Raw genomic sequence first — 14,585 nt, forward strand, 5'->3', positions numbered from 1 at the left:
GCTTAGAGTTATGGCAGGAAAGGGGGATAACTGATTAGGAACCCCAAGGAAGGAAACCTAACTGACCATTTGGCCAAAGGCTGACCTGCCCGAACACTATGACCTCCCCCCATTACCATGGAAACTAACTACGTCAGAAGTGGCAGAAAAGTGCTATATAGACTGGAAGTTTCGTACTGGTACTTGGAACAATACTTAAGTTTTATTGTTCCTTGCATGCAATAAAACTCATCTGTTTAAACTTCATCTCATCTGTTTAAACTTCATCTTGGGAGCCAGAACGTTTTTGTCTGTTACAACAGAGGGAAGAAGGGTTATTTTGCCAGTAATCGGAGAACAGTTTATCAATGTTGAAACTGTACCCTAACATTTGTGGTGCCATGGGGGAAGTAGACACCACAGTGGGTGTGGTCAGGCTCCCATTCACCTGTCACGCCCCTTTATAATCTTTTAGGTTCCTTTCCTTTCTTACACTCTCCTCAGAGTGGTGATCACACTGACCCCTCATCAGGGTAACAGGATACATGACTCCACATTCGGTTACTTCTGGGCCCTTTACCTTCAGAGTCTCAGGTTCACCAAGTTCATCCTGTTGTCCTCACTGCTAGGAACCTCCTGCTCCCAGACCACCCCCCCCCCCCCCCCCAACAAAGAGCCTCCTGCTCCTACTCCATTAGGTCACTATTTCACACTCAACCAGTGCCTCGAACTCCCAGGTCCACCTTCAGCCCTGATGTCCTCTCCTACACAAACACACTACCTACATCACCGAGTCTCTTTTGCACTACACACTGTGCCAAGACCCAAAACTGTCCCTCTCTAACACACGTTTCTGGCATTTCACTCGCGCACCCTTAGGTTGTGAGCTCGCAGCTGCCAGCACACCTCACTGTACCATCTCCCAGAGAGTGCAGGTAGATTGACCCCACTTGCTTCCCTGATACCAATGTATTGCCAAGGGGAGGGTCCCTCTACCACACAACCCACTCTGGTCAACACACTAACTCAATTAACTCACAACTCACTCATACAGCGGACAAGACAGCCCTTTCCGCACTTTAGCGGGATGCTGTCCCTTTAAATCTCATAAAGCTCCATTTCTTCCAGTCTCCTGGCAGATGGACATTTTTTTTACTCTGTTCCTCACAGACTGTGACAGAGGGATCTCTGTCACCGTCCGCAGACAGTACATTACAAGACACTCGTTATCCATCTTTAGTTACACACAACTTCGCATACACTTTCCTGTCGGATAGCTAGCTCATGAGGGTGCACACTCGGGGCTTATTTTCATACACACAATACATTATCTCCTCTTATTTCAAAAGAAGTTTCTGTTACCTGAAGAGACACAAACAAACTCGGTTTCTCTTCATTTGTACTTATCTGTGTGAGAGCACGCTATGTCTGTTTGTCTCTTCCGTCTTGCTGTCCGACTTCCTGGTATGGTGGCCTCTTGGGTCCAAACTCAATACCCGTTTTCAGCTCGGCTTTATAATGTCAACGTGGAGTGGTGCATGCGCACATCTTACGGTAAAGGAAGTACCATTTTTACAGGAGGTTAAAAAGTGAAATATTCAGGGTTGGTGTTTTTTGTACATTCTGTTTACACTATTCTTTAAAAGAAAGAAGGAAATCCCATGTTAGGGAAATTAGTTTATCTGGAGTGAAATGCAGCTCCATAATTTTGTAACAGTGGTACAATCCAAGGGGGCAGGGCTATATGGTACCTATTTAGGAAGGGGGGAGAGATCTAACAGGGTTTTTAGTCTCGCTATCGGTACAGTGTGGAGCTGATAGAACCTAAGTGTGCTAGAACTCCTGACCTTTCTTAGAGAAAGGGTTTTTTTGTGTGTGTACTAGTTCAACTTTGTTTTTTTTGTTTTGCTATATATAAATAGTCTGTGGGGAGCATTGTCATAATATACCATCATCTTTGCACCTAAGTGCAATTGTGGCTGAGCCATCATTTAGTTTTAAAAGGACTCACTTGGGCACCCCTCCTGCCCTCCCTGTGACACAGACTATTACACACAAACCCCTCCGGGATTGTCGTTCTTCTCCAGCCCCTCATGGGGTTTCTACAGCTGCTAATCAAGTCTTTGCTCACTCATACTGTACACGGCGGCACACCCTTCTAACATTGCCCCAACTAGTAGTTTCTCACACCTGCTACTGCCCTGCTTCAACCCGGCTCTCACAGCAGAGCCCCTGTATTTGTCCTCTCACCACTGAGACGACCGCAAATCTGAGGTCCTGCTGGATCTTCCCCCTACTAAACCACCTGTACACCTGCTGTTCCTCCACTTATTCTGGTCAGGTGTGGTTTCCACAGCAACACGTCTTCCTTAATCTGGGGGTTGTAAAACTCTTCCCTGAACGCAGGATGAAACTGCATTGTACCACACATTGAAGTGCTGCACATTTAACTGAGCCAGTGACTCTGTAAGTGTCCATCGTCTAGATGCTGACAATTTTAGACCAAAGCGCTCACTAATTAAACTCCAAGATACTGACTGATCTGGTTTTGTACTCCACTCATTTAGTTGAAACAGAAAAAGTCATACAGTTCCTAAATTTAATGGAGGGCGCTCCATTTTATTAAACACTTGTGGTGGACAGATATAGATGTGGGTAATGTCACCCACATTAAACAATAAGCTTGTCACACAAATCCTGCTAAACTGGAAGCGTTTCAGAAGGTGATAAACTGTACATTTACTGGAGCTCTCCTTCACATCTGACACTTAATTTACTTAAGTGAAAGTTTAAAACACTAATGTAAACATCATAATAGGTTTAATTTGTCATTGCATTTCAATCATAAAGAAAATAAAATTGGTTGTAAAGTTCTCTAAAGCATTCTCAGTCCAGAACAGAGAACTCACGTAGGGAGCTTTGTCAGGATGCATAGGCTTTAAAAGATCAACCAAAGAGGGAAGAAAAATGCTTTTGGAGAAAATGTTTCAGGTGTGAAGAACAGAGCCCCAATTCAATTGCAGACTAAACATACCCTCACATTCCCTTCCCCCATTGCGATTGGAATATACACAAAGCACTGAAAGCTAAACAGTACATGGTCAGTTGTTTTGCAGACTAACCAAATTCCACCAAATCAGACACCCCATCGTATTAGCATGCTACTGTCCGACTAAATACATCTCGGCCAATCTCAGCAGCCTTATGAGACTGCTGGTTGAAGATCTTCCCTCATAAATCAACTCCCCCACCCACCCAATTTCAGGGGCCCGACTGCTACATTTTTACCATGGACCATTTCAAACCTCTCTTCACCTGACCTGACTTCACACTGTCTGATTGGCCACTCGGTCTGTCCCCTGCTCCTGCCTCTCGCTCCTCCTCTCCCAGCTTTTGTTCTCCTGCTACATTACCGTTGCATACTAACCTGTCCTTCTCACACCTGAAGAAGGCTCCACGGCTGATGCCGTGTCAAAGCACCCTATGCATGCTGACACAGCTACCCACCTGAACCGTCTCAAAAATAGGGGTTTATATAAGAAAGCTTTAAGTGAGCAGAAAGACACCTTGCTCTTACAAGCTGCTCTGCTAAGGAGAGTTTGTGTTAACACACTGCACCCTTTTGAATGGGTGGCTTGGGCCGAGTGAAGGAGACAAATGACAAGCACCATCAGCTTTTTTCCCCTTCCCCCTGGTGGGAGATAATGTGCTGACTGGCATAACATTCCCTCCCATTTTTAATTAGATGTAAATAAAATATTGAACTAAGTGCGACATGCAGAAAAAATGCAAATCAAGAATAGTTGTGGTATTTTAATCAATTAAACTTTTCTATTTTTTTTAAAGAGAAGCTGCAGAGCGGTCTTTACAGTAGTGGGCGGTATTTTGTCAGCAACCTACTGATCCACTAAACCTGTAAAAAAAGTTATTTTTTTTCCCCTGTATGCATGTTGCATTTACAAAATTAAAATGTTTAACTAAAAAAAAAAAATTACTAAGACTAAGCTGATTGCATGGAAGAAATCAACCATTTTTCCCCCATGCATAAATGTTTTTAACTAAACCCATTTATGGATTTTAAACTCATGCAATGTAATTTAGACACATGGGACCTGCTTTATTCAAACTAAGGTTCCTAAAAATGCAATTTATGTCACACACGGCATCTGTTTGGGGTTTACAACGTGGTTGTGCTTTGGGTTTTGGGGGGTTACCACTTTAAGGCACTTGGGTGCCATGGCGGGTTTTTCCCCTTCTGTGTCAGTTACGAGTTATGCACAATAAAGAGCAGATGCCTGTGAAATCTGTCCACCTCAGTCCCTGGTTTTCCGCAGTGCAACATTGGCGACGAGGATAGTGCTTTCACTCCCACCACCTCCCCCATTCCTTGCCAGTGCCCTGAACTCACTGGGTGGACTCTTGAGACTCACTGGGGGGACACTTGACTCAGAATCATGCCGGTCACCCTGGAAAAAAAAAAAGGCAACCATAGCACACTGGCTAGGGACAGAGGGACAGCACAATTTCCACACTTTCAGCTCTGCTGCAACATGCAACTGAAGCCATGGAGCTTCTGAAAATGCACTTCACTGCCCCCAGAGTGTCATTCTCTTCAGACAGCACAAACAGCAGCTGGGTGAGTCTGTGCATCAGTTTGTTGCAGACTTGCACGCCCTGGCCTTCTCTTGCCAATTTGGCGTGATGCAGGGCGAGTTCATAAGAGAGCAGCCAGTGGAGCACACAAATGACGCGAAAGTCAGAGGAAGATTGTTCGCAGCACTAGATGACCAAGCGCTGAACAAGGCTATTCAAATAGCCTTTCAAACGGAGGCCACTGCTGCCTTGTCCTCTTCACTAGCGTTCATCCCTTCTTCTCCCGCACTCACTGCCTGCCAATGTGGAGCAGCAGCCGTGCAGCCCACTCACACACAAGATGCAGACGTGCTGCACATGTGGCAGCTGCATGAGTCTCCTCCCAGCCAATGCAGGAATCGAGGTTCACCCTCTCATGTCACCAGGGCATCCATGTCAACCATGCTGCAAGTATAATCACTTTGCTGAAGTCTGCCGTTCAGCACCGGTCCCCCTGCGGCACTCCTCTTCAGCTTCGCCATCCCCTGCTCCTACCACAGTTCTTATTGGCACACTTTGGCTCCAGGTCTATCTCTGCCTTTAATTTTCACATGTCTTGCCATGGCACCAACTTCCTGGGACTGTACCTTTCACACACCTCAGGTTCTCTCTGCTTGAGAACAGCGGCTCAGCCATTTTCACCATCATTCCTCCGTGGCAGTCCCAGTGGCCTGCAGTGTTCCATGGCCTTGGCTGAGAAAACATGTGTCCAATCTGGTGGTTGCGAAGAAGTCTGGGGCTTGCGAGTCTGCGTGGACATGAAGGCAGTGAACAAAGCTGTCATACCAGCCAAGTACCTCCTCCCCACAGTTCTCTGGTTACACGGTATTTACGAAGTTCAATCATCAGGGATACCTCCAGATTCCTCTCCATCCTGACAACCAGAACTTGACAGCCGTCTTCCGCTACACAAGGGTACCCTTCAGATTGAGCTGTTTCCAAAAAGTGGACATCGCTTACTTCACTGGAATGTCACGATGACATTGTGGTTTGTGGCCTAACCCGTGCCAGCCATGATGAGTGCCTCCACTGGGTGTTCAAGGTGCATCACCACAACCACCTCACCCTCTACAGAGAGAAAATGTTTTCTACTGAACACCAAGTTTGTGGGTTTTCATCTTGCAAGTGCCGGCCTCACCCAGCTGCAGACCAACATTGAGGCCATTCAGTGCATCCCAGAGCTTACCACACCAGCACATGTCACTTCCTTCCTCAGATTCTCTATAGACAGCGCAAGAAGCAACCTACCATCTCCAGTTTCTGCCACACTACTCAGCCACTACAGCTCTGCTTCATCAGCTGCAGAAGAATGCACCTTGGGTTTGGACTCATGCTTGCTCTGAAGCCGTCCATCTCCTGAAGGCTCAGCTCACCTCACTGCCTGTCCTGGCACACTTTGACCTCCCCAGCCCCACCTTCATCACTCACGACACCTCCCAGGCTCTCAGTCCAGCAAAACAGAAGTACTCTTTGGGGGGAGCAAGAGGTCTGGGCATGTGAGAAGTGGCACATGTATTTGTATGGTTGTAGATTCACATTGGGGACAGACAACTAGGCCCTCACCGTGCTGCCACTCGGACTCCAGCAATACAATTTTGCACTGAAGTTCACTCCAGGACACGAGAAGGTAGTTGCAGATATACTGTCCCGCTCCTTTCCTAACCTTCCTGGAGGTCCTGAATCAGACGCACTCAACCTGACCTCATCCAAATGCTCTACACTCCACTCCAGAGCATGGTCTCTCTCCCTTCCTTCTCAAAGATGAGCTTTTGCTGGAACAACTCCTGTATTGCACAGGGGACCTACACAGTTGTTCCAGCTCATCTCCAAGCACATGCTCTCCAGATGGCACACCTGGCCACCGTTATGGTCAAGCAATAGTGCCGGGATCTGGTGTGGGGGCCAGGAATCAACCAGGATGACCGAGGCATTCGACATCTTCACATGACTTTCTACAACCCAAATGGGAACAGGGGTGTGGAACGCCTGAACCACACTCCCAAAAACAGCCTCAGAGCCCACCTCTCCGAGGGCTGTTCCTTCTCAGCCACACCGCTCTGCACTCTCCTTCACTACAGGCCCACACAGCATGCCAAGACTGGCAACACTTCAGCCTTCGTTATGCTCAGCAGTGAGCTACAAATGCCCCTGGACAGGAGTGTACCCAGGTCTAATCCCTCCAATGCGCACCCACAGCAGGGAGACCAGACACCAGCATCACATGAGAAGGCAGTATGACAGGTCACACAGGGTGAAGCCACGTGGGATCACTGTCCAGGATTGGGTCCAGATCCGAAGGCCCAATCGGCAGGACAAGCTCCAGTCTTTTTGGTCTTTTCCTTCACAGGTCACAGAGCTGCTGGGTCCCACCACCTTCTTCCTCTCTGATAGGTCACACTGGCCAAGAGCTACAAATGCATATTGCTTTTATTTTGCTTGCCAGCACTACTTCCAGCAATGCTTTTCACAGGCTTTGAGAACTGTGATTATTTCATTTTGTGAAGGGGCCAGGGAATGTTATGCTGCACAGTGTCTATTTGGGATTTATGATGCTGTTATGCTTTGGGTTTTGGGGGGTTACCGCTTTACTGCATGTGGGTGCCTTGGCAGGTTTTAGCCAGTATTGTGCATAACTCGTAACTGACACAGGAAGAGCAGACATCTGTGAAATCTGTCCACTTCAGTCCCTGGTTTTCCATGGTGTAACAGCAACCAGGTACTAGATAGTTTAAATAAAATCTGTGGACATTTTCAATAATTGCAGCCTTTAAAATGCCTGTAGTTTGAAGGCTCAGTCATTTGTTGGCAGAGTTATTGACATCTGGAGCATCCCGGCTCAAAAATACGAGTTTCAGAAGCAAAGGTCATGAAAACAACCCTGAACAAAATAGTTTGAAATTAAGTTATTAATATCATTAATAGTGACCAGATGTTAATAGTTTGGTTTCAGTGCCATTTCCCTCAGAAGTGTAGTGACAGCACTATACCTCTTAAATGGCACGGATGGGCAACAGCTGGCCAATGACCTAAATCCATTTTATATCCACTTTGAGTTGAAATCTACAACCACCTCAGTTCATAGTGCTATTCACCTTATATATGAAGGGGTTTTCTTTATTGACAGAGCAAAGGTACATAGACTTTAGGAAAAGTGCAGGTCCAGATAGTGTGTGGTAGGGTCCTACAATCTTGTGCAGACCAGCTTTGTAATATTTTTAAAATTTTCCCTTCCAGATGTCCTTAAGCTTACAGATCATTCCCTCTCTGCGGAAGAATCGATCATTATTCCTAAAAATGTAGTTAAGGCCCGTAGGCCTTACATCTCTCCCAAAGAAAACTCTTGAGAGAATAGTGAAGCAACACCTCACACAGCACACAAGCCCCTCATGGACCCCCTGCAGTTTGCATACTGGGAAAGGAGGGGAGTAGATGATGGAATACACACATTGTTAAATCTGGTCATCAACATCTGGACCAGCCAGGTACCTTTGTAAGGATTTTATTAGCCAACTTTTCTGCTTTCAACACAATACAACCACCGTTGCTTGCACAGAAACTCTCAAAGCCCTTCAGTGTGAATGAGAACCTGACAAGGTGGGTACTAAACTTCCCAACAGGTCAAATTGGGAAAGTGCTTATCTGTCATTTGCTACACTTCAATTGGATCATCACAGGGCTGTCTTGTCCGCTCTGTTGTGCACTTTGTACACCAATGACTGCATAAGCAAACACAGGTGGACATTAAGTTTGTCCATGACACAGCTCTTCTCAGTTTATTGAAGAGCAGAATATCATAATGTACGTGAAATTACATTGCATGACTTAAGCTAGAAAATGGTTTAGAAAGCAGAAAGTCACCTTGCTCTTACAAGTGGCTAAGCCCTGTTAACTATGTCAGGGATAGTTTTTGCCTGATCTGCCTGCTGCTAAAAAAAAAAAAGTCACACCCAGCTTTAATAGAATTGCATTGACTTCCTAATGCATCCATCACATTTCCTGGTGTATTGTGTTAATTTTCAGGAATTTATACTGTGCTTGAGTTGAGGAAAGAAATGTTTCCCAGATATTAGGTAGTCAGTATAGTACATGTTTATCTGTACCATTTTTCAGGACAGACAACATACTGCACTATAGCTCTGGTAAGAAGACCGACTATGGCCAAAATCAAGAAGACTCTCACATCAAATAATGAAGATGAAAACAAACGGGAAGTCAACAAGAGACATTGTACAGCTTTTGGCTGACATCACCGTTTGTGAAAACAGTGAGACACCATCAAGGGGAGAGGAGGCAAAGAGAATCTAAACCAAGGATGATGCAAAGGTATATAACTTTGGAAAAGTACAAATACACACACACATTAATTTTATAGCTAAATAACTTGATTTTTTTAAGTCCTACTGTGCGAGCCATTAACAGACTGACAAAGGAAAATAAGCTATCAGCGGTGCAAGTTTAAAGATGGCTGTGGGTTGAGATCGATAAGAAGAGTGCACAGAGGGCTTAGATGGAGATATAAAAAACCAACATGCCCCATGATAGGGGTAAAAAAAAGAGGAAAGGCTCAAACAAGCGCTTCAATAGATTGAGCAGGGAGAGGCATTTCATGATGTACTTTTCATTGACGAAACAGTGGCTCTGGAACAGTTTTCAACCATGTCGTTTTACAAAAAGGGGAGATATGTGAACAAGCCAAAGCATCCACTGAAGGTTCACATCTAGGGGGATATCTAGAAAAGGTCTGGGACCACTTTTCGAAGAAATAATGGATCATTAATTCTTCGAGGAAGACGTGGTCAAACAGCATGCTGCCCCATACATTAGGGAGCACTTTGGATCAAGGCACTGTTTCTTTCAGGAAAACAATGCAAAACTCACAGCAGTAAAGGCAAGGCTTAAAGCAGAGGGAGTGAACTAGGTGAAAACTCCAGCTGAATCTCCAGAGTTAAATCCAATAGAGATGGTATGGCATTCCCTGAAAGAATGTATTCGGAAAACTGCTAAACCCAGCACAAAGCTAGGATTAAATCAATGCGAGTTCTGGGAGGAAGAGCGACGGAACAAAATTGCAACAATTTTATTTACAGACCATTTCATGAAAACATTCGTTTTTGAGCAGATAATTGCTTACTTCTGCTGCCGTAGAGTGTTTTGGAATCTACATGCTCTCCCCAAATAGACATGAAAATGTCTCTGGAACAGGCAGACTGTATAAGTGATAAAGCAGAGGCTATGGAGGAAAAAAAAAAATCACTACGGAAACGCATCTGCAACAGAAAGCAACTAGTTTGACATGTACAGTAAAATGTGATACCTCTGCAGCATCAAGTGCATATCCTACAGTGTGAGCTTATTTGCAAGGCTATTAAAAAAGGTTGATCGAGTTAACAGTCCAGGTGTGGTGAGTTCCCACTGTCTCCTGCCAGTCTTTCATTGGAAGGTTCAACTATCCTACTTGTACACAAGAATATTATATAAATACACCAACGGATTTGATTAATTTGAGTTCCCATTACAAAAAAAAAAAATCCGTGAGCCTGCACTACAACAGCCATAGTATGGACACAGACTTCATGGGAAGAGACGTGTTGCTTCAGCTGCCTCGGATTGCAAAGTGTGAAGGGGTGAAGCAAATACAGCGGGCTTCATCTGAAATATGCTATTTTAGTGCATATTACAAGGTAATATTGCAGTATTGATTTAAACATTCTATTAGAAATATTTCTACACAGCCTGTTCTTCAGGAAAACACTACACACAAGAAATGATCTTCAAAGACTACCAGGACGGTAAAAAAAAAAAAAAAAAAGATAGCAGTAAGATGGATGAAAACAAGTTTATGACATCTGTTCCACAACTGCTGAATATTGCTGGATGACATTTCTTACACATTATTTAGCCAGACTGTGGGTCTCTGCTCTTGGCCACTGGCCAGGGTGCCAACCTGTAGAAGCAGCACCAGTGTGAAGACTTTTCTGCAACAGCGGGAGCAGTACGACTCATTACTGGGAAGGGTGGGAGGTTGAAGACACTCCTCAAGATGCAGAAGTCAGAGAACGTATGATCAGGCAGTCAAACGCTAGGTCAGCCATCTCCGAACAGACCTTCACCTCCTGATAAGTGCCTCTCCCCGCTGCACAGGTTGCTGTACCTGGCGGAAGGCGTATCTCCACAGCCCTCTGCCCCCAGCAGAGCACACACCGCATCAGGACACTCCATCCCAGCCTCTCTGCTCACCACCACCCAGGAATTGGCTGATGCTGTCCCTGTTGTCCATCTCCCCTCAGGAAGCACCATCTACACAGCAGAATTCACACATGCCAATGCAACGTATAGTTCTCCCAGATATCCAACCGTTGCCCATCAGTCAAGAGAAGGAGAGTGTACGTGCAGTGCATCGGAATAGATGGGAAAGCCAGAGCCGACCGCTACGCCACTCTTGCGTTTTGTAATCTTGCGTCTCTCGAGATTTGCTGGGAGTGGACCACATGCATAAATTTCAATGGGTCCAGAGGCAAAAGTGCCTTGTCTTGCAATCTCCGGGAAACCATTATCGGCATGGCGAATTGGAGATTCTCAAAACTTACTTTGTACGATTGGAAACAAATGTGATCAGATCAACTAAATGCTTCAAAGAGGCGCTCTTTTCCTCTGGATTAACAGTCTGTGAAGCAAAAAAAACAATCAGTTTAAATGAGAGTGTGGTAATTTGTAAAAAAGTATTTTAGTGTTGCAACAGTTGAACTGATGAAGATGGTTACACTAATACTTTGAGCTTACAGCTTGTCCAAGGTCATTCATTATTAATACTATTACTAATATCTTCCATAAAGACTTTGATGCATAAAATAATGCTGCATAATTAAAATATTTATAATGAAGGTGGAAAGTTGTATACTCTTGTCCAACTAAGCACTCTAGTTTTTATAAAATACCAACTTGTTAATGTTTAAGGATTAATATGCTGTAATACAGTTTAAATTATTAAAAGTAAAGCGTACACAACTTAAATTCTTAATTGGCAAAAGATTGTCCTTCAGCAGTGACTGGAACTGGAAACACTGCATTTTCTGGCGACAGCTCAAATGCTGTACATGAAAGGTTAAGCTTTATTAGCTCCACCTGCCAGTTTTACAAAGTGATTCAGGATACTATTATCCTAACACGCGTTGTGATGTGCCACGCCTACCGCGTTTTAATGCAGCACACTCCGAGCGTTTTGAATGGCTGGATCTGTATTCATATTTAATATTTGTGTGGGGAAATCTCTTGTCAAATATCTACAGTATCTTGGATACACAGCAACCAAATAAACCAACACCAGTAGGATATCCACTTTTAATATTAGAACCTTCCCAGCAAAGGACAAATGCTTCTTCTCCCATAACCCCAAACTAATCCACATCTTTTCTGATCTCTATCACCAATTATGTTGAGCTGCTCCTTGTCCCATAGAAAACACCCAAAACTCATATTGAACCTTCACAGTTCTCCAGTTTCAATAGTGCATCTGTGCACCCATTCATTTACTGCTACCAACTCCCGCATAAAATGTTACACCTAAACCCCCCTTCACTCCATCAGTTGCCACAAAAAACCTTGAGACCTTATAAAATGCTTCCTCCAGATCTAAATTTACTAACATTACAAAGGAAACCCCTTTGCTCTGGCCACACCATCACATCCCTCACTATTGCAAAGTCCAACTGATCTTTCTTCCTTTCACCCCACAAGCCTGATTTCTTTCAAACGGTTTACCAACACCTTAGCTATTCTTATAATCTGTACAAAGCATTGTCAATGGTCTCCAGTTTCTCAAGTCAGTTGTCTGTCCCTTTTTAAAAGGCAAGGTTAACACACCTTCACACAGGGTCCCCCATTTGTCTTTCACAAAGAATATGTCCCCATAACCTGCAACAGTATCGGTCCCAATAGGTCCCAGAACACTTGAAAAACTCTGTAGGCAGCCCATCAATAGCCAGCACTTTACCTGACTATTCCTACCAGAGCTGCTCTCAGCACCTCTAAATGAAAAAGGTTTCTCAAGTCTCTTTTGTGCTCCTCTGGGATTGGCATTGTAATGTTTTCAAGAAAACTCCCTCAGTTCCTCATCTACTTTTTTGCTAGAAAAAAGGTCCTGGTAGAAAACAGTTGCTGTTTCCAACATTCCCTTGTTTTCCCCCGACCACAACACCATCCTTATTCTGAACTCCCTCCATCATCCTTCTTCATTTTCATTCCACTGCAAGAAATCTAAGCAGGCTTTAAACATTCCTTGTCCCCCCCCCCAATAAAAGGGGCTCTTAATGCTGGAAATACCATATATTCATATCCAATGTAATGAAGGCCTTCATATAGATATATAACTTATTTAGTTCATCCTGTAAAATTATTCCCTTCCTTCTTTCATTCTTAATTCTCCTTTTCATGTTTGCCCACCATTCTGTGACAGTCATGCGCTGCCTACTCTTAGCCTACCAGCTATTCAACTAACTTCATGAGGTCTATGTCATTGGTCTCCTTCAAAATCTCAGGGTTCAACTTCCAATAACCTGCTCCAAATTTTCTCCCAAGTACATGCACATCAACCTCTACCTTGTCACGATCGGAGAACAAGACCCGCAGAACAGAGGCTCCTCCTGCCTTCACCTCTTGGGATACAAACACACAATCCAGACGCTTTACAGCACCCTTTGCATTTCTCCAAGCAGAACTGACCTTCTCACCCATGGCTCTAAAAGCAGTCTATAAAACTGCCACAAAAAATGCCAAGCTGCCTTGTTCCTGCATCATCCTTGTCCCTCAAATCCACATGAATATCTCACTCTGTAAGTTACTAACTTATTAGCAATACAAACCAAGTGTAAATCTTTGTAGAAGTCTGCTCTCACAACAGCCGGAGCATACATGCACACTAGTCCGAAACATCCGTTTCCATAGCAAATGGAAGTGTTAAACCCTCCCAGGTACCTCTACCTGGCACCATTTATCAGGTCAAAATTCCCAAATAAAATCCCCACTCCAGATGAGCAAGCCCCTCATATACTGATCTTGATCCTCCCTTTCACATGTAAAAACCTCACCTCCTGCAATAAATACAGAAAAATCGAAAGTCCACAGGTAGCTAAACAGCTGTTCTTTACTTTCAATGTTAAGTTCTTCACTTCTTTTATTGACTACTTTCCTTCATTTCCCATCATATGCAGATCATCCAATATAAACATCTCTTACCTCCACCAGCTCACAAACGAACCTAAAACCTCTTCCATTTCTCTTATACTCCATTATTTTTCCTCAACACTAAATTCTTCCTGGCTTAGAAACTCTCATTCACCTATTCACACTCCCTCAAAAACCTTCAGGTACCTACATCTCTTTTTACTCTGCTGCGGAAACATGCACTGCAGTGTGCAGACAAGACGGCCTCACCTGACTGTGGTCTGCCAACGCCCCTGCTGCTTACAACTGCAAAACCTTCTGCCCTCTGCAAAGGTTTTACACACAGATTCCATTTGATTGCCTCTGCACAGGCAGACACCAAGTAACCTATTCTGCATACCTCTGCAGTGCAATCTACAACAAAATGTTGTGGAGCAGAGGGACATCTGCACAAGTGGCTGCCCCAGATAATACAAACAGCCTCCATTGAAGCCAATCATACAGTTCCTTGTACATCAACTAATCTTTTAAAAAGATATCTTCCTCCAACACAAACAGGTTGAACAGATGTACAATCAGAGGCATAAACTCTCTTGCAAATAAAAGCTCAATGAAAACATTTTAGAGGTTCATGCTTTTTTGCTGTGGTAACAGTCCCTACTCTTGAACACTGAGCAGAAGACACCAAGGCAAGGTCAAAGATCTTTTTACCTGGAAAAACCTGAAGGTAGTAGACATCCTCTAGCTCCAAACCAAGTGTGCTAAAATGTACTTCATCCAAAAAGATACTTCTTTTAATGAACCCATTATTTATA

At 44.2% G+C, this 14,585-nt stretch overlaps 1 long non-coding RNA gene across 14 annotated transcripts in view; it reads right to left on the reverse strand.

Annotated features, from left to right (window-relative positions):
* Nucleotides 1-14,585, reverse strand: part of LOC148647685 (uncharacterized) — a 663,201-nt gene that overhangs the window by 37,686 nt on the left and 610,930 nt on the right. The gene's annotated exons all lie outside the window — the stretch shown is intronic.

This window comes from Lepisosteus platostomus, chromosome 15, assembly GCF_059453375.1.
Source record: "Lepisosteus platostomus isolate fLepPlt1 chromosome 15, fLepPlt1.hap1, whole genome shotgun sequence".
NCBI classification, from domain to species: Eukaryota; Metazoa; Chordata; class Actinopteri; order Semionotiformes; family Lepisosteidae; genus Lepisosteus; species Lepisosteus platostomus.